The sequence below is a fragment of the Struthio camelus genome, chromosome 6, assembly GCF_040807025.1.
Source record: "Struthio camelus isolate bStrCam1 chromosome 6, bStrCam1.hap1, whole genome shotgun sequence".
Lineage (NCBI taxonomy): Eukaryota > Metazoa > Chordata > Aves > Struthioniformes > Struthionidae > Struthio > Struthio camelus.
Genome location: NC_090947.1, coordinates 46,435,843 through 46,458,157, shown reverse-complemented (window position 1 = coordinate 46,458,157; position 22,315 = coordinate 46,435,843). Strand labels below are relative to the sequence as shown.

Sequence of the window (22,315 nt, the reverse complement as noted above, 5' to 3'; positions counted from 1 at the left end):
CGCTGAAGGGGCCGCGACCTCGGGGCGGCCCGCGCTGAGGGGAGCCGCCGCCTCGGGGCTGCCGCCGCGCCTGGGGGGGGGGGGGGGAGCCGCGACCTGCGGGCCGCCGGCGCAGCCCGGCGCAGGGAGCCCGGCAGCCCCGCGCTGCGCCCACCGGCCGGGCAGCGGAGGGCAGCAGCGGCGGGGGGCGGGCGAGGCCGGGCCGCCGCCCGGGGTGGCGGCGGGCTCGGCGGCGGGACGGGCTGTAGCAGCGCCCGGCTCCTCTGAGCGGCGCTGAGCTCTCCGCAGGCCTCGGCCGAAGAAGCGGCGCTGGAGAGGCCCGGGTTGCCCCGCTGCAGCGAGAGGGCGGCGCGTAAGTCAGCCGAAAAGGCAGCGGGGGCTGCTGAAGGAGGAGACGGAAATATGAGTCTTGCTTGAAAACGTACTAAAAATGACTGTGGTGCTTGAAAATGAGTGTGCCAGCAGCAAGCGGCTGCGAGGGTTCGCGTAGGAGGCAGCGGTGTCGCCCCTCGCTCGGGCGGACACCTGCACCTCGGCCTGCCCACGTCGAGGGGCACCCTCGTCACTCTGTCCTCGTCATTTTGTCGCGGTTTTACACTTTTTTAAAGATTCGGACAACTACCTTCAGCCTACTTCGCTTTCCTTGGTATTTTGTTCAGGTTTTTTCTGACCTGTGTATGTCTCGAGGTTCTTTATTGTTGTTTTTGGAATTTTGTCCAGTCTTTTATGATGCTTTCTGTTAATTTTTTTGTTTGTTTTTAGCTTGCTTTCCTACAAAATCCAAGTTCATGCATTCAGCCTTTGTGTTTTGATGTATTTCTCCCTGCTGCTGATCATTTTGAACCCACTGGGTGCTTTCAGCCACATTCAGCAGGGGGCTAGAGACTGCAGTGATAATTCCCTGCTCTAAATTTGGTGAAAATCAGTTTCTGGGTAGAGAAGAAAGCCTTTTTCAGTACCTCAGTTGAGGGACAGGCTGCAGTATGAGCTCACACCTTAGCAGATGCCAGAGAGCCTGAGTTCCCTGTGACAGTTCATTTGCAGTTCACATTTTCTTCCTTACAGGATGCAAATTCCACGGAAACCTCCTCTAATACATATGTAGGTCAAGAAAAAGTCAATTTTAGTCAATGGAGTTAACGATAACTTAAGTGACATAGAAGGAAAATTTTGCTTATACTGCCAGGTACCATATTACACCATCTCACTTTTTGTTATCTTAATAATAAGATGTACTTTATATATATCTTGCTATACAGTTTTGCTGCATTCATTAACTACTTTTGGTGAAAGTAATGAAATTAGTGTTAAGTTAGGCCTGACTTTCTCTCTTGACAGAAGAAAGCATCCTCTTCTGGAGCAAAAAGTGGTAAACAGTTTCTCTTTGAATTTTTAAGTGGTACTGCAGCAGAGTTTGGCTTTAACTGTCAGTGATATGAAGTACAACTGTGAGTCTGTAGTCCAAATGTGAAGATGAATGCCTGATGTTGTAGCAGTTAAGAGCAACCTCCATACTGTTGTGTGAATTTATGTAACTGTATATTTGTCTGCTAGGTTTCTATGACCAAAGACTGGGCCTCTTAGTTATGCATTTAGTTCCCTAGAGAATATTATTTCTTCAACTGATCAGAAGATGCACAAATATTTGAGCAAAAAACCACCTCTATAGTCACTCCTTATTTGTGGTGGGAAGCCATGCTGAAGTAAGGAAGCCTTACAGAGATGATTGGAGACGTTTCCTTAGTCACATTTTTTTCTGGTTTTATACCAGTATTTTAGCAGTAAGGCTACAGATATGTTTTTTAAGAACTATATAGTGATTTTTTTATTCTGAGTAACAGATCGTAGAACTTGACCTAACAAGATACATCTTATCCTCTTCAGTCATTAATACGTACTTGAGAGAGAAGTGAAATGTTGATGTTCACATGCCTTCTTTAAAAAAACACCCACGGTTTTCATATAAAGTGGTTTACACAACAAAGCCAATTGCAAATTATTTACTCTTCATTTTAAGGCCTTGACATATCATTGCGACTGAGTCTTCTGTTCATTAGATACTGAGACAAGCCTTACATTTTTCCATGTGTCAGTTACAAAAACGATCCTCCCTTCCATTTTTCTTAACGCCCTACTAAAAGCTTGAAAATGTTAAAAATATGATTAAAGACATTCCCTATCTCTGCATTATCTTATTATTTTAATTACTGTCATTTATTACCACCATCATTTATTACTGATGATTTACTTTAGAAGAAGTCTTGAAGGGTTATTCTGTCCCTGCTGCATATACCTCACTGAAGTTGCATTTTTGTCTGAGATACAGTAACTTACATGCTAATCAACTGTCAAGTCAGAAACAGATGAGGAAAACAGCAGGAGCAGTAAGGGTACAAGTTGTAGCAAAGCACAGCAAAGAAGTCGGGAGAAACCACATTGACACTCCTATCGTCACTGGGTTTCCCAAATCCACTAGAGAAGGAAGGCCGAAAATTGTCAGTTTAGACAAGGCGTTTCAAAGATCCAATTTATTTATTATAAAATTAAGCTGTGCAGTTAGCTTGTTTTCAAGTTAGTAACAACCTAGCCATTGCTTATCACTTGTATATGGAGTTAGACTTTAATTTTCCGTTTGAATTACAATCGCTTGGAAAGAATTGACTCTTTGTATTACTGTGCTCTGTTAATGGACAATCCAGCAAGCACGTTGCTGAAAAGCACCCTTACTTTGATAAAGGGAAATCAGAATATAATGAATGCATATATAGATTCTTTATCTAGGTTATTTTACTATTCATATCTGGAGTTGTCCAAATGGTAGTCATGGGCAAGTCTCTCCAGCCACCATCTTTTCTACTGTGGTATTGTACTGAGATTAGAAAGAAGGGAGAGAGGGAAATACTGTTCCTACCAGCCTGTAATGTAATGTAAAGCTGTTGAAGCGGTAAAGAAACACCTAGGCTTTGGTCCTATGAGTCATTTCTGCACCTTTGCAGGAAAATGGGGATTGCCCTTCTGGGACTGCGGAGATCTGGGCTCGGAACTGTACCTCTGTATGTAGCTTACGGAGTTGTCCCCAAACTGGCATTTGACCTACCAGTGAGGTCAGAAGCAGCCTGTACAGCTTTAAAAATCATTTTACTTTTGAAAGCCTGAATATGATTTAACTAAATAGGGCTTTAGTGCTAAAGCAGCAAGGACCATAATCCTTGAGACATTTAAGCATAAAGCGTTTCAGCATACAAAACCTATTTAAATAATTTATCATTAGCCTATGTGTTTACAGAAGAAAGCTTAACAAAAATGTGTTGGTAACAATACAAAAAAGGTCATGGTGATACTCACAAGTTTTTATTCTTAATCTACAAGACAGAATCCATTAAAATCCATCTTCAAAATACTCTAGATGCTTTGGAAGCATGGCTTCCAAAATACACATGCAGCATTCCGGAGAGTTACTTCTACTCTGAAATCGAGCCCAGAAGACTGTTAACTGCTAGATACAGGTGCTTTATCTGGGTCATGAGTTATATATTAAAAAAGAGTTTCAAAAACACTTTTTGTTTCCAGGTCTGTTGCAATTCATGATCATACTTCAAAACCGCAGCAATGAAGCCTTAGACAAGGCCTTCTTGAATTGCCTAATGCATAATAATAAGATAGAGATACTACTTAAACTGTATAAAAGTTCCACCAAATTTATTAAAAATACCCACCTTTCATAATGTTTAAATTATCCATTAGTTTTTCGCTTCAGCCAAAAGATCGATTTTGTCATTCAGAACATCCAGCCTGAATTGCATTTGCTCTTTGAAAAGCTGTGATACAAAACAAAATCTTTGTCCACAATGGAGTCACTTTGCCTTCAGTGACACTGTAATTTCACCCTTACTTAATGGACCTGTAGAATGACTGTGACGTTTGTGTTGATTTTAAATAGATACATTTTCAAAGAAGCAACAGCAGTGATGGAGTTTTATACCAACAAAAACACCATGCAAAACTGCAGCAAACTGGGAGCACCCATCACTTTTCTCTGCTGCTTAATGTATTAAAAAGGTATAAGTAGTCATAGTGGGCTTCAGTTAAAAATTTCCAGCACTGGGTGGCATGAGCAGATTTTTCATGCGTGAGTTTACGTGTTTGCTCTTGTATAACTATATCCTTTTTAAATAAGAATCCAACAACTTGGTTACAGAATGCTAAGGAAATACAGTACATTCTGTTTAAATACTGTCATTGACGATTAAGACATCTAAACATCTAGCATGTTTTCTCAAACTGTTTTTACTGCCTCAGATCAATATCAAATTGGTACAGCTAATGAAGTATCCTGTAGAAGTTTAAAAAAAAAAAAAAAGCACTTACTGGAAGCAACAAAGGATCTGGTTTCAAAGATAACGTTCATTAATGTTCTGTCTTACTCCATATGAAGTTTTTTGCATGATTAGTATCGACTTCTAAAATAACTATATTGTAAATTATTACTCAGTAAGATTTTCTGAGTCCCATCTGTGTTTGTTTTTAATCACATGGTTCCAGTGTAGTTAATCCTGTTTTCTATGCAGAAATAGCATCATCCAAGATAAATATCTGATTATAATAATCTTACAATTAAATACAAAAACAGGAAGTAGATATACCTAATCTTGAACTCTTTATTTGATATATTTATTCACATTTTCATTTGCAGTATTTAAAATTAAAAATTCTATTAAAGAATTCTCTCTAATGTTTACTATCTATGGTGTAACTATGTTGTGGATGAAGAAATCTTTAGTACAAATTCTGGTGTCTTCTTGACTCTATCGGTGCTGATAATCTTTTATATTAAGATAATGGGACCTTCAGACCCTTAAGGACTACGTAAGATGATGGGCAGATGGAACAGAGGATAGTTCCTACTCAGTAAGTACAACCAGACAAGTTAAAAGTGTTTGTGTGTGTGTGTGTGTGTGCATATGTGTGCCCATGTATGCATGTGTGCTGGTGAGGGAGAATAGCAAGTAATATTAGAGCATTACTAACACTTGCTTTGTTTTGTGTTGCAATACTCTGTGGTTTAAAACAACAACAAAAGTATTGCCTGCAGTTCCTTGAAGTAAGTTGTCATGTAAGAATAACCCCTTCCTGAATCTGAGAGCAAAATCTGCATATCTTGCTATAAGACTGTTATTTATAGTTCTCATGGAGTTGCTGAAACAGTAATACACAATGCTAAAGAGATTTTTCTAGTATGCTATATCCATATTCAGCTTTGGTGTGTAAATTATGTTAGTATCTTGATTTATTTGGGATTGACTTATATTTGGATTTCAGCAATTAAAAGAAGAGTGGGAATGTAAAAATAGGATGTGACTAAGTGGCGGCAAAAGGAAGGGAAAATTAAATGGAAAAGAAAGGAGGAGAAATGAAATGAGAAACAAGTAGGAATTTACAGCAGGACTGCTACCGTGATGGATGACTACTGCTGGCTGGGTTTTTTTAGAGCAGAAAAAGTTAGGGATATCAAGTCTGTTCGATATTTTAGTTCTACATGCATGAGGCAGGAAATAGCTTTGAAAAGCAGCAATTTCCTCCCTAGAAAAGCAACTTGTAAATATTAAAGTCAGTAGTAATGCAAGTCTCTGCCAATGAGTGTTTAGCTTGGAGCAGATGATGAAATTTTTGATTGTGGAAAGCAGTTCTTTCAGATAAAATGATCTGAAGGACAGATAACAAAAGAAACTTTTTCTGAAGTATTTGTTCAATAGCAAAAGATTTTCATATTAATGTTACTCTTCTTCAGCTGAGCCACATTGTTTTTTTCTGTTAATTTACATAAACATACCTATGGTACCGTCTTCATATCTGAGCTGAATAAGATGATTTGGGAAGTTTTTCTTGAGATAATACAGTATTTGGTTTTTTTTTCCCTACCTCTGCTAATAGCAATGACAAATGAACCAAAGTCAGTTTACACTGATTACCTACCAGAAGTTTCTTTTCTCTATTTGCATGTTAGTCACTATTAGATATTGTGAATAAACTTCAAACCTAGAAGTTGAAGCATGCAATACCAAACCTCTTAAATCCTTATATCGTTCCTTCTCACGACAGCAGCACAGTTCTTAGGCAGGCATTGTGAGAGTTGCAAACTTGTGTGTTTTATTACTGACATATTTTGAAAAGTTGCAGTAGTTATTCCCTTACACGGTGCTTTCATTTACAATTTAAGGCCTCATTAAAGCTCATCTACTCAGACCAGATATAACCCCCTTCAGTGGATATTTTTTTCTGTAAATAGCTGTATTTTAATTTGCTGGGGTAGCCTACATTTCCCTTTTTGGGGAGGGACCTAGAATTTATGTAGGAAAAAGAAATATCTCAGAGATGCCTCTGAACCTGCTAGCACGATAAGGAAAAAACAAATGTGGAAAAAAAAGAGTGAGAGAAAGCAAATTGAAATAAGGAATGATGAAGCATGTAGAGCGGAAGAATCTGGAATACCCATGTCAGTGCCTGCTTACCTTGCTGCAGCTTGCAACTCCTGCATGCAGGTTTAGTGTCAAACTCTTTTCTATATTGCTGTGTTCCCACAGTCCCTACAATCAGACTTTTTGGAGTTTGGCCATTGATCTGTTTGGATTCTTTTGCTCCCATGACACCTAATAATGATATATATTGGCTTCATATTTCTGCTTAAAACGATAGCAGTGTTAGTAAGGTAGCCAACTCCACCTGTTGTCTAGAAGCATACTCTTCAATATCAAAACCTAGTCCTTCCTGACTTTATTTAAAACAAAAAAGTGTTTTTCTTAAAGCATGAAACTTCAGAAGTTCTCATCCATGCTTCCTGTGACATATTTCACAACTTCTGTAAAACTAATTAGAAGAAGACAACTCTGGGTTGTCTGGTTAAATTCGGATCTTTTGTTGGTTCAAGTGTGTAAGCTTGGGTCTTCAAGGACTTGTCTAAGTGATAACTCCTTAAATGTCTTTAAAATCCAGACTTTAGGTCATCTGGTAAGAGTCCATGCTTTTAGTAGTAAAATTACAAGGTCAAGCTGAGCCATTTGCCTAATTTAGTTACATAGTGTGGAATTATGGGTGCAAAAATGAAAAACACTGGAAACTGATAGTGAGGATGAATCATAAAATAAGTGGAACATAAAAGAAACTGATTTTTAGCATACAGATTGGAGAGTTGATGTTGCATAACTTTACCACATAAGGCAGTCATGCAATACAGATTTAGTGTGTTGCCTACACCATTAATAATAGAAAGGTTCAGTGCCCTTGTACATCTGTTCCAGAAATTCTTGTGAAATCTTGAAATCATGTCATTCTTTGATTTCAACGAGAAAGGTGATGTTGTGAATTTCTTATGATATTAGATATAATTCACCATATCCTTTGTAATTTCTTTCACCTACTTTCTCTTCAATTCAGTATCTCCATTGCTTCTAATATAGTTAAAATATAAGCTGCCGTGAATGGGAGTCATACCGCTATCAGAATACTTCCTTATTCTTGAAGGGTGACCTTATTACCAGGTAACCCTTGGCACTATTAAAATACCATAACATCAGGGTAGAACTGTAAGTCTGATTTTATTTAATGCTTTAATTTATTTACATTTTTCCGGTTGGAGATTATTAGATTGGTTTGTGTGGGTGGAAAGGGTGGGAGGAATGAGGGAGAGAATCATTCTTCTGTGATTGTGGTGATAGTGCAGTTGAAATCTCTTCCTTTCTGTGCCATTATCTGTCCTATTTCCACTGAAGTTATCTCTTGATTGCATAAATACCAGATTTCAGAGGTGTTCAGCTGATATTGGGGGTAGATTTTTTTTTTTTTTTAATAGAGGTAGTCTGTGAATGACTGAATTAAGAATGGTATTTATATTGTAATGGTCCTATGTTTTTTTTAAAATGTGGGTTTTATCAGAATGGAAGCAGGTGTGGGATAGCCCGGGGGAAGATGCGGAACTTAAACTACCTAAAGAGACAGTAGTGATAGGAATTTTTTTCGAGAGGTGCTCTCACTGCTGGAACTCTTCTACATTTCATGACAATTCCTCTTTTAGAAGCTGCATTCTACAGGCAAGTTATTACCTGACTCCAAAATTTGAAAAAATCACTTGTCGGAATCAAGAATCAGCATGTTTCCAAGCAGCCTGTATGATTACCTGATCTAATCTAGCTAATAGTGGTTAGCATAATTATATGCAAGGCATAGAGCAGGTCTAAAACAGGCACTTCAGCATACAGGCATATTGAACATCTTTTTCAAGTGTCATGTTTTACTTCATATTTCAGTGTTCTTAAAGCTATTGCTCATGACTCTGCAGTATTTTCCCTCATCCACCTTTTCTCCAATATTGCTTGTTTTCAAATTCCAGAATTACTAATTTGTGACTCCTGATATAAATTGATCCTGTTTGTGCTTGCCTGATAACTGAATGGTGAACTATTACTGCTATTTTCTTAAGCTCAGGCACAGACAGGCAATTTATTTTTCAGTGGAGTCTGTTAGCTATTGTTAGATGCTGCAGGAACATAACGGAGACAAAAATATTCTGGTGCAGGTATATGACTAATTCTTGTATTAATACATGCTTTTTAAAATTATTTTTCAATTTTTCTTCTCTGTCCTAGGTATTTATTGAGAGTCGGTTTGCAGTAGTTCAGAATGAAGTTGAATCATATCCTAAAGAACGTTATTGTTAAATAGCTAAAGCGTGGAAAAGACCATGATTTTGTATTGACACAATTGTTCACGTGTGTATATTATGCATTCCACAAATTATGGAGGAAGCGTGGCTTCGCATCTATGGAGCTTTTTTGTTTCTTCTCAGTGGGTTCTAGGAAGCCTGAGAAGTCCAAGTCTCGATTCTGATCTGGATGCTGATTGTTTCACAGCAACATTGTGAATGGCTGGATTGTGTCCAGGCATTGTGCTATAGCACTGGAAAGAGAAGTATAATAACATTAAGGAGAAGATTTGCCTTCCTGGCTAATTTTTGATTCCGGAATGAAACTTTTCTGGCAGAAGGACCAGAAAGATAAACCTTTGTCATCACTTGTTTTATCTGCCTCAAGGTCCTTGTTTAAAAGAAGTTAACATCACTTGGTGGTAGACTAAGTGAATAAATTCTAGGTAACCTAATTGCAACAGACTGAGCTCTACAGAAACTATTGCACAGATTTCACTATTTCTGTCATACCACAGCAGCAACACTCATTCCCTCAGAGACTGGCCTTTTTCTTAAAGGCTAAACGCCAGCGTTAACTTTATTTTGTTCCTATCACTCTTTGCTTTGGGGGAAAATCCCTGAAAACAAAGTTGAATAGTGGGTAGCAAAGGAAAGCGAAGCACAATACTTTTTAGTATCGTGCATGTCTTATGTGCCATGCGATCCCAAACACCTTGAAGCTGGCCAACTGCCAATGACTTGTCTTTATATCAGTTTTTCTGAACGAGTGTCTTAAGAGCAGCTTGTATCAGAGTGACTAGCCGCTAGAGGGCACGTGACGTTCGTAATTCCATGTAATTCTTTACCACGTATAGCTTCATACCTGACCTACTGTAGACAAGAAATGTACCTGTTTCACGGTGGGTAGAAAATGATTCAAATTCTCTAGTAATTGCCCTTGGAAAAGCCACTTTCTGAAACAGCAGTGCTTATGGGATAATCCTTGGAAACATATTAATAAGCTGGGAAGTGGAGAGAGCGAGCTCTGAAATGCCTCCGTTCTTGTTTAGCTGATCATCATTTATACCAGTGTTAGGCTAACGTATGGAGTTAAACTATAATTGCTGTATTTACACAGAGGGATAAAAATGAAAGTTTAACAAGAGGAAGATGTTATAAGTGATAGTATTCACAGAATGTCATAAAATATACAAAGGTGCTAAAACTGAATAGTCAGAATTCATTTTAGCCTACCTATTTCTCTTCTGCTTGTGTTATTTTGGTAGTTTTGGGGAAATTGATCTAGTTTACAGTTGTTCCTTGTTTGAGTGCACCGGTCAAGCCTGAGGATAAGTGAGCTGCATGTCTCCTCTCTAGTTGCTACTCTGTTCACTTTTTCAAAGGCAATGTTGTGCAAAGAGGGAATACTAAGTTCTTCTTTATGTGAAAAGCAAATCACTAAGAAGAAAATGAGGAGGAAACAGAAACACAGGAATTCCTTTCTTTCCCACATCTGACTCCAGAATAGGATCAACATGTGTGGAGGCAGTAATACATACTATTCTAATCATATGGAGTCTGCAGATAATATGGATTGAAGTCTGTGCAAGTAGAAGTCTTGGGAAAGCCTATCTTCCCTGAGATCTTACTTACACGTTGCTTGGAAAATGCAGGAGGTGTTTTTTCTGTGTTACCTTGACAGAAAAACGTAAGTATCTTCTATTCTCAGTAAATATAACTGTAAGGACTGGCTGCCACTGAATGGTAGTTATGAATACAAAGCACAGGATTTTAGCATTTGTAGAATCAAAACAACTGGCAAAGCATTGAAAAGAGCTTTTCCAGCTTTTTATTAGTTCTCTTAACACACACGGCTTTGCACAGCACGCAGCTTGGACTCCTGTGCATCACTAGGACCATTTTGTGCTATTTGTTTGAAGAGAAATCTTCATCTTAGTATGTTTGTTCCTGTGGTGAGATAGTGCTCCTTGCATAACTTCTGTGCCATTGGACTAGACAGCTGTTATGATCTTATTTGATGTTAACTGCCACTATATCTAGCACATTATTTTGTAACCACTTAGACTGGGGAAAGTAATCACTGAAGCAAAGAAAATTACATGTCAGGTAGATCTGCAAAAAATATAAGCAGACACCTAGTTAGTGTTTTCAGAGTGGCTCCCTTTTTTGTGCAATTAGTTGGAGTTTGTTGAAGACTATATTCTTAGGTCATTTTTGACCCAGTTCAAAAAAATAGACTCAGAAATTTACTCCACTAGGTTTTTGTTTTGTTCTACAGGAGAAGTTAAAAACAAAAACCGCTGAGATTGGTTTGGCTTAGTCTTCCTTACAAATGTCATTCTCAAACAAAAAACAGAACTGGTAAACAATTGAACAGGGTGTATGTTGCAGAGAGTTACAGGGATGTGAAAGGGGTAGGGCTTTAACAGAATTTTCTTTGAAGCCCTTAGTATGTCAGACATGAGCAGAGAACATGACGGGTTAATATAGCTATAACATTTAAAAGATGTTAATTCTTTGTTTCCAGTGTCTGAATGTCTAATAACATCAGCAAACTAGACGAATTCAAATGAAATGCCTTTTGACAGTTGATGAATGGCCTGATCCCTGTTTCATTGCGTGGGATTATAACTGTGTGCAACGTTTGGAATTAGATAAATCCTCTTCTGAAACAACATGGTAGCCTCTCTGGATGACTGACAGCTTTGAATAGGATCTGGATCAACAGGAGTGCCAAGGGCTTTACAGCCAAACAGAAGGAACATACATTTTGTTCCCGCATTAAGCACTCATATACAAAGATTGATTTTTTTTTGGGCAGAGGTGAGATTGTCAAAAACAGTCATTTAGCATTCCAGGTGATACAGTAATCTCAATCTCATCTCTCTCTCTGGCCGTCTGGGGAGGCACTGGCTGATTCTAGGGTTATTTAACAATTTGAATAATTTCAGAAGATAGTAAATAAATTGTGCTCCAATGCAGTGACCTGATTATAAGCCTTTTGTAATAAGCTGGAGTTTTTTTGCACTTACTCCTAATGGAGATCAGTTTCTTCTTATAGTGTGTAATTACTTTGCGCTGATGCACAGGGAGATAATTCATTTCACTCCTCCTAGTCAAGAATAAATGAACTCACATACGCTTTAACAACTAGCCTAAAATATTAATTATCCCATTAAATATCTTGCTGCTCCTGTTATTCTTTTACATGGTAATTCATATAGAGAAAAGCAAACTACAAGAAGACATGTAATGTCAACAAGAAATGGTATGCATAAGATGATTCCTAGTATTTAGGGTGTTCTGAAATAGTAAGGAGGTGGGGTGTCAGAGATTGGCCTGCTCTGGAGCTCAAACTGGTCAGCTTCACGGCTAAGATAGTGAACTGGCTGACCTTGACGAGTCCATGCTGCCCTTTGGATGTCTGGAAATGCTACTACTGTAGGGTATCAAGGGGGAATGCCTGCTTTGATTTCTGCAGCACTACCAGTCCCTGCTGGCACGAGAAAAAAGAGTTGAACTTTGTTTCTTCCTGTGGCAGGATAGTGCTCCTTGCACAAACCACCTCTAGGCTGTTGGACCAGACAGCTGTTGTGACCTTACTTGTTATTAGCTGCTGCCGCACCTATAACATTCTTTTATAACCATTTTTATTCCCTAGACTAACCACAAAAGCAAGCACTTTCTTTCTATTTTTGTAGATAGTAGCATACCTTCCCAGTGAACACTGCCTTACTGTCTATTTTTCTTGGTCTGTGTTCGGAAAGGATGTGATCAACAACTGAAATTTCATCTGTCCACGTTAACTAGTCTTCCCTCAATCTGTGGTAGCGCTCCCCACATCTGTAAATAACGCGTAGGAGACAAATTAACTTTTTATGCAGTTTGAGCAGAAAGAAGTACTTTGATCTTTTTAAGGGATCCAAAACCTTAATATAGTATATAAATGCCCATGTTCAACAAGGGAGCGGGCAGTTAAGTATGATGGTATCTCTGACGAAGCCATTGCATTCTCTCTCCGTAATGTACTGTCCTGTCCTAATGCTTTTTCTTGTCCTCACATCCGCCTCTAGAGCTTGACTACAAACGTGAGAAATTCCTCAATTTTCTGTTTCAGCTTAGTTATCCATCTTTTTTTTTTGAACTCACCAGGTTCCACAGACAAGGGAAGCTGCTGTCTTGTTTGGCTGTGTGAGCCAGCACGTCACTCAAGATAAAAGGTGCAGATTCGTAGTCGTCTCATTGGGAGTGTATTTTAGAACAGAAAATCGTCACCATTCTTAAAATTACAAAATCTTTTTGCTTTGGGGAGAGAGACTATTTTAAAAATATTTAAACAAACTTCGCAGTGGAAGAGTAAACGTGTGGTTTTCTGCTCTGTGTGTATGCTTAACCCTCCTTCTAATACTTCCATTGATGGAGCTGTGAGCATCTGCTGTTTAATTTCCTGGGGTAACCTTGCTTTTGGTGGCTGGCAGATTTTCACTGTTCTTCCTACGGTGTTCTGTTAACGCACTGTTGGATCTCTGAATCTGAAAACATTCAGTGTGTTAGTGATCAGACTGGGTGAAATGGTGAAAATCTACCCTAGAAATTTTGGGTAGCCTGCAGATTAGCTACCATGTGTAAAGCTTTCATAGGGCATGTTGATTTTTTTTCCCTGCTTATCCTCGGTAGCAAATCAGGAAAAAAAGATTTCACTTGTGTGGAAGTACTGCACAAACACATGCATGATTCATTTCAGTAGAAACAGGGATTACAGTTTTGGATGTTTTTATCTGTATCAAGAATACTTTTTAATTGTTTTCTAACATCCTTACAGAGTTTTGTATAAATGTATGTTACCTCTGAGGACATATATATCCTGTTTAGGTTATAGAGAAGTTGCCTTTAAATTTGCTAGTAACAAGAAGCTCATTGTGGATTAACAGTTTAAGTATTTACCCAGCTTCTTGGATAGATTTTGAAGCCCATGCTGAGTTCAGTGCTATTGAAGCTATATATTTAACAATAATCAAAGTAGACTAAGGCTGTATAGTTTCCAAACGGTGGCACTTGGGCCACTGGGGTTCTTGAAGTCATGCTAAGTGTTTTGGAGAACTGTGCTGTCGTTATAGTGTTTCCCGTTATACATATGAGGACACAGACTGACACACAGCACACATTACCAACACACAGCCATAACCCATTTTCCTGTTGTGTCCTTTAGCACAAGATACACATGCTGCAGTCCGAAGCAACTGTGTTACCAGTCTGCTGTTTCCAAATCTCCTTTTTATTCTATAAGCTCCTCTGGCCAGATGATTACTTTCCTGACTGAAAGTTGCAATACACTAATACCGTTAGATAGATGAAATCAAGGTAAGTTAAGGGTTAGTCTGAACTGAATGCTCCTGTCAAATATGCTTTTTCCTTCTCTCATGAACTGTCACATTCTAGATATGATTCTGTAATATTCTTGATATGATTCTGTAATTCCCCATTTTGCAATTCTCCACTAAAAAAGGAGTTAACTTTTCCATAAACAAGTCAACTCTTCTTCACACTTTTACCATTGGGGTGGGCAGTCTATACTTGTAGAGGACAAGATGGAGCAAATCAGAATGCCAAAATCACAACAGGTCCTCAAGGCAGCGTCAAAGCAACGGTCTTTTGACTTGCTCACATGAAGAAGCGTTTTGGTTCCCAGGCATGGGTCCTGAATCTTGCCCATTGTCTTTCTGACTCTTGCTTATTTTACAGTGTTTATACTTTGATTATTTTCATTTTATCTTTTTCCTGTTGAAGAATATTTCTGAGCAGTACAAATGACACCCAGTTTGGTCCAAGAAAGTAAGAGGCAGACAAATTCTCAAGGAGCAGCATGAGTGTGCAACACATGGGACCTTTCTTCATAGCTTTATTTTATAATTTAATTTGTTTGCATGTAGTTTTATATGAATTAAGTTCAGCAGAGCCTGATTTTCTCTGTTCTAGTGGGATACTTGGATATGTAGCCCAGTCTCTATCTGATATGCATTTGTACGTGTAGGACAGATGATATAGTACTAAAAATTTACTTAACCTTCATTTTAATAGGAAACATTTGGTATTAGAACTTAGTATCAACAGCAAATGATGCTTATTTACAGTAATAAGCTCTATTGTGGAATTTGTATTTTAGAAGAAGGGTATCGTGCAGAAGTAGCGTGAATATAAAGCAGAAGTAAAGGAGGGACACCACCTACATATGAGACTGACTGATATCAGTCAATGTTTTTCATAACATAAGTAATGTATGGTAGCTGAGTTTGTTTATGCCGTACAGATTTCTGTTTTCCTATGTCCATTATTTTCTAGAAAGTTCCTCGTCCATTTTGGAACCCTGCACGTGGTCTGCATCCAGATGTGTCATTCCGTGGGAAACTGTGAGCATTCAGGGGGCTTGAGTCATGGGAGAATGAAAAAATACACTTTTTGAACTTTTTTTTTTTAGCTCACTAGAAAGTTATTCAGAGATTGTATTACAAAACTGTTCCATTAGAGGGGGTAAAAGAACCACAGGAAGTTATGTTAAAAATCTCACAAAGCATTGCTACTTTTTGAGTAAACTTATTAAACATATGCAGAATTTAGAAACATGGAAAAATGTAATGAATCCTTTCCCTTCAAAAGGGGAAGGATTGGCATCATTCGAGGTTAAGGAAAAACAAAGTATGACTTTATTTGTGTTTCAGTTCTTCATTTGTAGCTGGTTTACAGATTATAAAGATTTACAGCTCTGGCTTATTTCATTGGGAAAATAGATGCTATTGCTTCATCTACCATATATGCTGTAGCTACTGAAGTAGGTGGTATAGAAAGTGTTTGAGATGTTATACTATGGATGCTTTGTTTGTTTGTTTTGGCACTGCCTATTTAAAATGCTGTGATAAATGGAATCATGCTCATGGCAGATTGAAGTTAAAGTAAACAAAACTCAGAGACGTCTCCATGCTTTCTTCTCAAAACTGAGAAGACAGGCTTTTGAATATTATGTTTATTCTAGGAAATAATCTATACGAGATACTCTACTGAAACTTGTACCAGGTTGGTACAGATAAAAATAGTCCCACACAAACTTGAGGAAGGGTTTAAGGAAGCAAATCGTCACTGTAGTAGTTGAGTAGTTCTTACCTATTCTTAGTCTGTATGTTAGTTCAGTTTCATTTAGTTTGGTTTTTTTTTTTTTTAACAGTATGATTTCAGTATGGATGTTTGGAGTGGGAAGCTATAGATAGCTGATGATGGATTTGATTGTTCTACATCTCGTTCACAAAACCTAATCAGAACTGTTTTTCTGAGGTTAATCCTTAAAGTCCTCTGGAATGTTCCAGTTATACATTTTAAACATACCTGATTAGGTTTTTTGAAAAATAGCATATCTAGGATGATTATGCTAGCATGTCTAATTATGATGCAATTATCAACTCTTCTGTTAATTAAAGCAGCATAAAGAAAGCAAAGTAATTTTAAAAATTCTTTTCTGATAGCCTGAAACACCTAGTAAGAACATAAAGGAGACGCTATTATTTTTGAAAATACATGCATTTTAAATTGATGAATGCCCTGTAAGTTGTATATGTCTAAATACAAGGTATTTAGCGTCTACTAAAATAATGGTATCTTTTGTATAAAGGAACTCACAAAATATCACTGGGATGCTAATTGTGAGCAAATGAAGAGCCTTGCTGCTGATTTCCCTCTTCCTTAGCAGACAGTGATGTCTTCCATCTACGTTGTGTGTCTGGGGAGATGTATCTCTCCTTATTCCCTAACAGAATACTCAGAACATTACCTTGCTCCTGATTTTGGCTTCCCTGAGATAAAACTTCAAAGTCTTCTCCTTAAGAAGAAAAGATTACAATGCAGTATGTATATTGCATTCACATTGATCGAAGGCATGTTCTAGCTCTGGAAAATGCTATTACCTGCTTCATAGACAATTGATGTGATGATAGTGAACATCTCCCAATAGTCACTGCAGGCACTGAGGTGTCTGCAACAGATTTTTCAAAAAAATTAGTCTAAAAGGCATCAAACCTTTTGCTTGAGCTCTAAATTGACAAAAATCAGTTATTTCGAGCCCCCTTTCTTCAATCCAGCTGCCGTTCTTACACATTGCTTGACAAGATGCGAAGAAGCATGTATTAGTTACCCATGTGAGTTGTCTTTTTGGCAGTATCATCTACTGACAGCCAATAATGTAATGACGTTTGTAATGATGTATTTCCTGTCAGGCTTCCCATTCAGAGCCATACTCCTGTATGGGAGGGGTGTACAGCTGTTAGTTGTTTGTGAAGAGATTTGCAGGAACTAAGCTTTGACACTGGTAACTTGCTACTAAAAACTTTTGCCGTGTGAGTGACAAGCTTAGCTCTATAAACTTTGTAGTAACGTGATGAGGTTTAGCCAGCCAAAGCTTATGGCTGTGTTGCTTTAGCTATCATCTCATTTGGCTTAGGTTTTACGAGTAAAGTATGGAATTTGCTTCACTAGCAGGTCAGTTTGAAGGTGCTCTTTCTTGAAACATCATGGCATAGGTTTTGAGTTTGTTTATGCTTGTCTTAGAGAAGAGGAAGTACGGTGTGATGTCTGTAAAGAATTGCACATGGATACAGTGAGTGCTCCTAGGAGTCCTACTAACAGAATCGCGTGAGATGCTGCTGTCTGTGCAAGGTAAATGTCTGCCTTACAGAAGTCATCATAACTCCTCTGCAGTATTAGGGCATACATAAATGCTGGAACCGGAATGAGTTTGGGCACTTCTCTTTGGAATGGTTGTACTTTTGATACAGTTTGTCTTTTGTCAAAGTTCTCCATAACCGATGAATGGCAGGGTGGCAGATCAGGAAGAGTATTGAAGTCTACCACTGTCCCTTTTAGCTGTGGGGAAAGGATGCTGACCTAGAAGAGCTGAGAACAATGTAAGTTAATCATAAAAGGAATTTACACTATACAGGTAAGAAACTGGATGTTTCCACGTTAGTGTAGTAGAAGGGTAGTGTAGCTTCTCAGATACCAGCTCAGCTGTGAATCAGTTTGGAGAACCTATGGGTTATAAATCCTAATTAATTTTCCAATTACTATTTTGTAGTGTAAATAAAAGGCAGTTGATAGATGATCCAGAAGAAGTTTCAGACCTGGTAAGTTATTCACTAATTTGGAATGTGTACCTTTTTTAAAAGGAGGGGAGGGAGGACTGAAATTATATCTATTCTGTGGCCCTGACTCATGTGTGCCAAAACGGGCAATAGAAAGAGCGTACAGTTTCTGATTTTCTGAGAGTAGGAAAAGGTGTATACTTTGAAAGAGTAAACCTCCAAGTATTTTGATTAACAACCAGTAATCTTTTAAGGAAAGGTCACTCGCTGCATTAGGAAAATGACAGAGTTTGTGCTGTTTCTCCACAGTTCTTCAGTCCTATGTGTTAAATCATAATCTTGGTTATGTGAGTGGAGCATATGGAAGCTGATTGTGCTTGGTATTTTATGCAGTGGTTATTTGCCAAGACGCACACACACACATACACACACTCACAGACACGTATATGTGTATATTTTAAAATGCGATATATTAGGAATTTATAAACACAGGGGTAGGGAAAATGGGAGACAGGAAGATAAACAAATAGAACATAAAGAACATATGGCTCTGGACTGATGAGGGAGTTCTTGGTCTCACAGGGCAACGTGCTGATGCTAAGCAGGCATGAGTTCTCCCTACCAAGAGGTGATCCTGTCTCTAGGAGAAAACAAAAATAGGAGAAACAGTGAGTTGTACGTATTTGCATATTCTTCTATTTACTGCCCGCGTCTAGGAGGGACCTTTTTAAAGGAAAATATGCTATTCAGGTGAATCTGCCTTGATTTGAAGCCTGCAATTGTTGCTCAAAAATAACACACCTGGGCTGGTTCCAATGGAAAGAGAGCTTTCTAGAAGTGCATGACTTCCATCCATATGCAGTAGTCCCATGAACGGTAGTTCAGCTGTTACTCTAGAATGGGTAAGTGCTCTAATCTTTGAAAAAAGGAGGAGAGATTGTATATATATATCCACTTGAAAATGAGGTGTTTGCTTATCCTCATGCAGAAGCAGGAAGCTCTATTCCTTTTTAACTGCTGTGGAGATGAGCAAGCTCTTAGTGCTTTTTCCATCTGTGGAAGGAAAAGACAGGCATGTTTTCCATGCAGCTCAGAAGACCGCCCATTTTGTTCTGCTACACACAGCTCAAACTGTGGACCAGACAAGTCCTCTTCCTCCTTCTCAGATCTCAGCTGGCACATGGAGTTAGTGAACATACGCATTTATCTGATCATGCTGTGCCAGCCATATCCTCTCGCATAATATTTCAGCTCCTGTGGGAAAAGTCTTAGCCAAATTTTAGCTTACCCTAAAACAAATAATTACTGTTGAGTATTTTCCTGTCATCTTAAAAACAGGTGATTCATTGCATTTGTAAAGACAATCAGAACACACAGACTACTTTGCTTTGAAGAAACAACTCTAAAGTACAAGTTTGTCAGTCTCCTTTTTGTCTAACAGAATTAAACTAGTAGATACAACTCCGTTTCTTCCTTAATTTCCCTTTGTCCCACAGCAGATACTTTTGACGTGGTTAGGTCAGGAAGTTCACAGCACATTTGATATACCTGTGTTGAAAACCAGCCTTTATGTTCAATCACTGTGCTATTTATTAATCAGAAAGAAAACATTTGCAAATACATTGTCTGATCTTAAAACTAAAATAAGCAGAGGAGACAAATGCATTGATGTAAATACCCCCCACATAAAATGTGACACGCACATCCTTCAGAAGCTAGACAGATCTCCCTCTAGAGAAGTGTTTTGGCTGTATTTACATTCTAGTTCTTTCATAATGATAATAAAGGTGACTGCTGTTATCTAGATGTTTTCTCAGAAGTGAAATTTTGTGAGCAGTAATGATCAGAATAAAGCAAGAATATGAGAAAGTGATTTACACCACAGTTCCAAGTACTGAATCGTAATAGCCTTTACATACTGGGAATTTCAGCAATTATTCTCACTCGGCATAATGACTCTAAGCTTAGGTTGTTTTACCTAAAAGTAAATCTCAGTAAGAATTTCAAAAGATTTATTTTTCCTTCTCTTGATGTTTTCAAGGTTTCCTGCTCTCCAGTCACTCTGCCTTTCCACTTTAGGTTATTAGCATAGGCACTAAGAAACTCAGTTTGTCTTCGTTATCATCTTTGCTTGCGAAGGTTAATGACAGGGTGCACAAAGCTTTTGATAAGACAAGAAGACTTCAGTTCCTAGTCTTCAAACAGCAGAGGCCTGTTTCAATGGATTGGTTTTTTTTTTATATGGCTTAGTAACACATGCACAGATATAAGTGTTTACATTATAGGATTAAAGGTCCTGAGGACCTCTCAGGACCTAGTGTAACAATCCAGGAGGAATAGAAGGCAGTCATGGTCATTTGCACTAAGTTACTTTGGACAAATGCCATTCCAGTCCCAGTTGTGGTGTCCGATTGTGGGTTGTTCCCCCCCAGTGAGCCTTGGTAACACAGATGAGCTGCTGTCACAAGCCAGGAACTTGCTAACCCGCTTGCTAATAATGATACTCACTAAAGCAAGTTTTTACCGTGATTCATACCACGTTCTCACTGGTGCCCTTGCAGGCAAATGCTGTAAGATCTTTCAGTAGCCTTGGCAGTTTTTTTAGGATTCTACTAGTGGGTTTTTATAGTTGAAGGCTGAGTTGCTTTGCTTTGGCTTTTATGCTCCTTTAGCATGGCAGTAAACGGTTACGCAAGCAGAGCTGAAGGAAGGGTTTCCTGCAGATCAGTCTGAAGAGTATGTTGCTTAGTCCCTGCTTGCTGCTGTCTTTGACAGCAGCTGGAAGGAGCCTGGGGAAGGAATGCACCTTTGGTCTGGAGCAAGGTGCTGGGTATAAGCGGTAGGAATAGCAAACAAGGTGTCAAAATAGCTCTGTATAAAGGTATGAGTTGAAGAAATATTAGGTCTAGAATCTAGATTCCTTGATGGGGAATAATCTAGAATAGCCCCAGTTAAATCCACACACTAGTCAGCTTTGGAGTCAAACTTTATTGCATAGGGTGATTATCATAATTACAATTCTTATTTGCTAACAATCCACAAAGTCTTCAAATACATAATTTGGATAAACTTTTTTTTCTTGTATCTATTCCATGACAATGGACCAAAATTTGTATTTTTCCAGCATTTTTAAAATTAAAGAATGTTTAAAAGGTTCCATTGGAAGTAAGTCCCAGGTGGATTTTTTGGAGATCAGATTTGGTTGTAATTACTTAGTGTTATGAGATCTGTCTATATAGGATTCTTCGTGAGGATGTGAATTTGTGCTGCCTATGTTGCAAGCTGAGCAAAAGCCATGTAACTGCAGTCTATCAGTCCAGACTTTCAGAAGTCAAAAGTGCCTTTGAGTAGCATCTCTTACTCCAGTAACTCAGTTAAAAATAATGTTGCCTGTCTTTTTGACCTTCAGAAACATTATTGTTCACCTTAAACCTAGGAAAGGCTTTACCACATCAGACTAAGTACCTGAGCACTTTGCTCTAGCGGTGAGCTGTGGGATTTGGCTTGGGAACAGAATAGGACAGGTATACAGTAAAATCTTGCTGCCTCCGGTGACTGTATTTAATAAATGGAAGAAGAATTCACCTACTAATTTTTCAATGCACAAACTCTTAGTATCCCTATTATCCTGGAGTAAGGAGTTTTATAGCTTAATTATGGTGAATGAAGCAATGTCTCCTTTTGATGCTTTTGAACTTGGAACATGTTTTTATCTGCTTTTTCCCTTTACTTTTCATATTTAAAGAGACAGTGAATAATCTTTCCCTATTTATGTTTTCCAGGCCACTCATAATTTTAGTAGGTCTTACCATGCTTAGTGAGACCTTCAAAAAAACTTAATTTGGTTTGTCATTTGTAAATTTGCAGAAGTTTTGTTGACTTGTCCCAGTTGGCTCTTTCCAGACTCTTCTGTGTGTCCTCCTATTTCTATTTTTATTATTCCTACCAATGTAACAGAATTGTCAGACTTGGTGGTCATGGGTTTGCAGTCATCCCACCTTCCCGCTACCTTTTTTAAAAGGTGTCACGTTCATTGCTTTCTGTTTCTCTGGTACAGAAGTTATTTAAAGCAAAAGCTTACACATTAACATTAATGGACTAGCTATTTTACTACTATCCTTTAGCTCTCTGGGCCGACACCACCTGGTCCTGGCAATTTGTTACTATTCACTGCGATTTTTATTCTGTCGCCTCTTCCCCTGATCCTTCAGTCTGAGGCAGTTTTTTTTTTTTTTTTTAATACTTCCCTTATGAAGTTAAAAAGTGCTGGCATGTGATTAATCCAGAGCTGCTCCAGGATAAATGAGACTATGGTAACTGATAAAGGTGTTTAGGATTTCTTTCTTTCTTCTCTTCTCCTTCCCCTCCTTCCTCTGCTTTTTTATTTCCCTTCTGTTCCTTCTTTCTATGGCACGGTCAAGTGTACCTCTATCAGGCGTACTATTTCTTCAGTACTTGGCCAAGTAATTAGTTTTTAAAGTCTCTTTGCAAATCG

At 38.4% G+C, this 22,315-nt stretch overlaps 1 long non-coding RNA gene across 10 annotated transcripts in view; it reads left to right on the top strand.

Moving 5' to 3' along the window:
* The first annotated feature begins 237 nt into the window (after positions 1-237).
* LOC104138758 (uncharacterized) overlaps positions 238-22,315 on the top strand; it is a 30,461-nt gene continuing 8,383 nt past the window's right edge. Inside the window, exons 1-6 of one of the 10 annotated variants that reach the window (XR_011142051.1) lie at positions 238-352; positions 4,836-4,908; positions 8,640-12,918; positions 13,908-14,059; positions 15,038-15,105; positions 17,288-17,862. This is a non-coding gene — a long non-coding RNA (uncharacterized lncRNA). The other 9 variants (XR_011142052.1, XR_011142048.1, XR_011142053.1 and 6 more) reach the window with 9 other exon arrangements.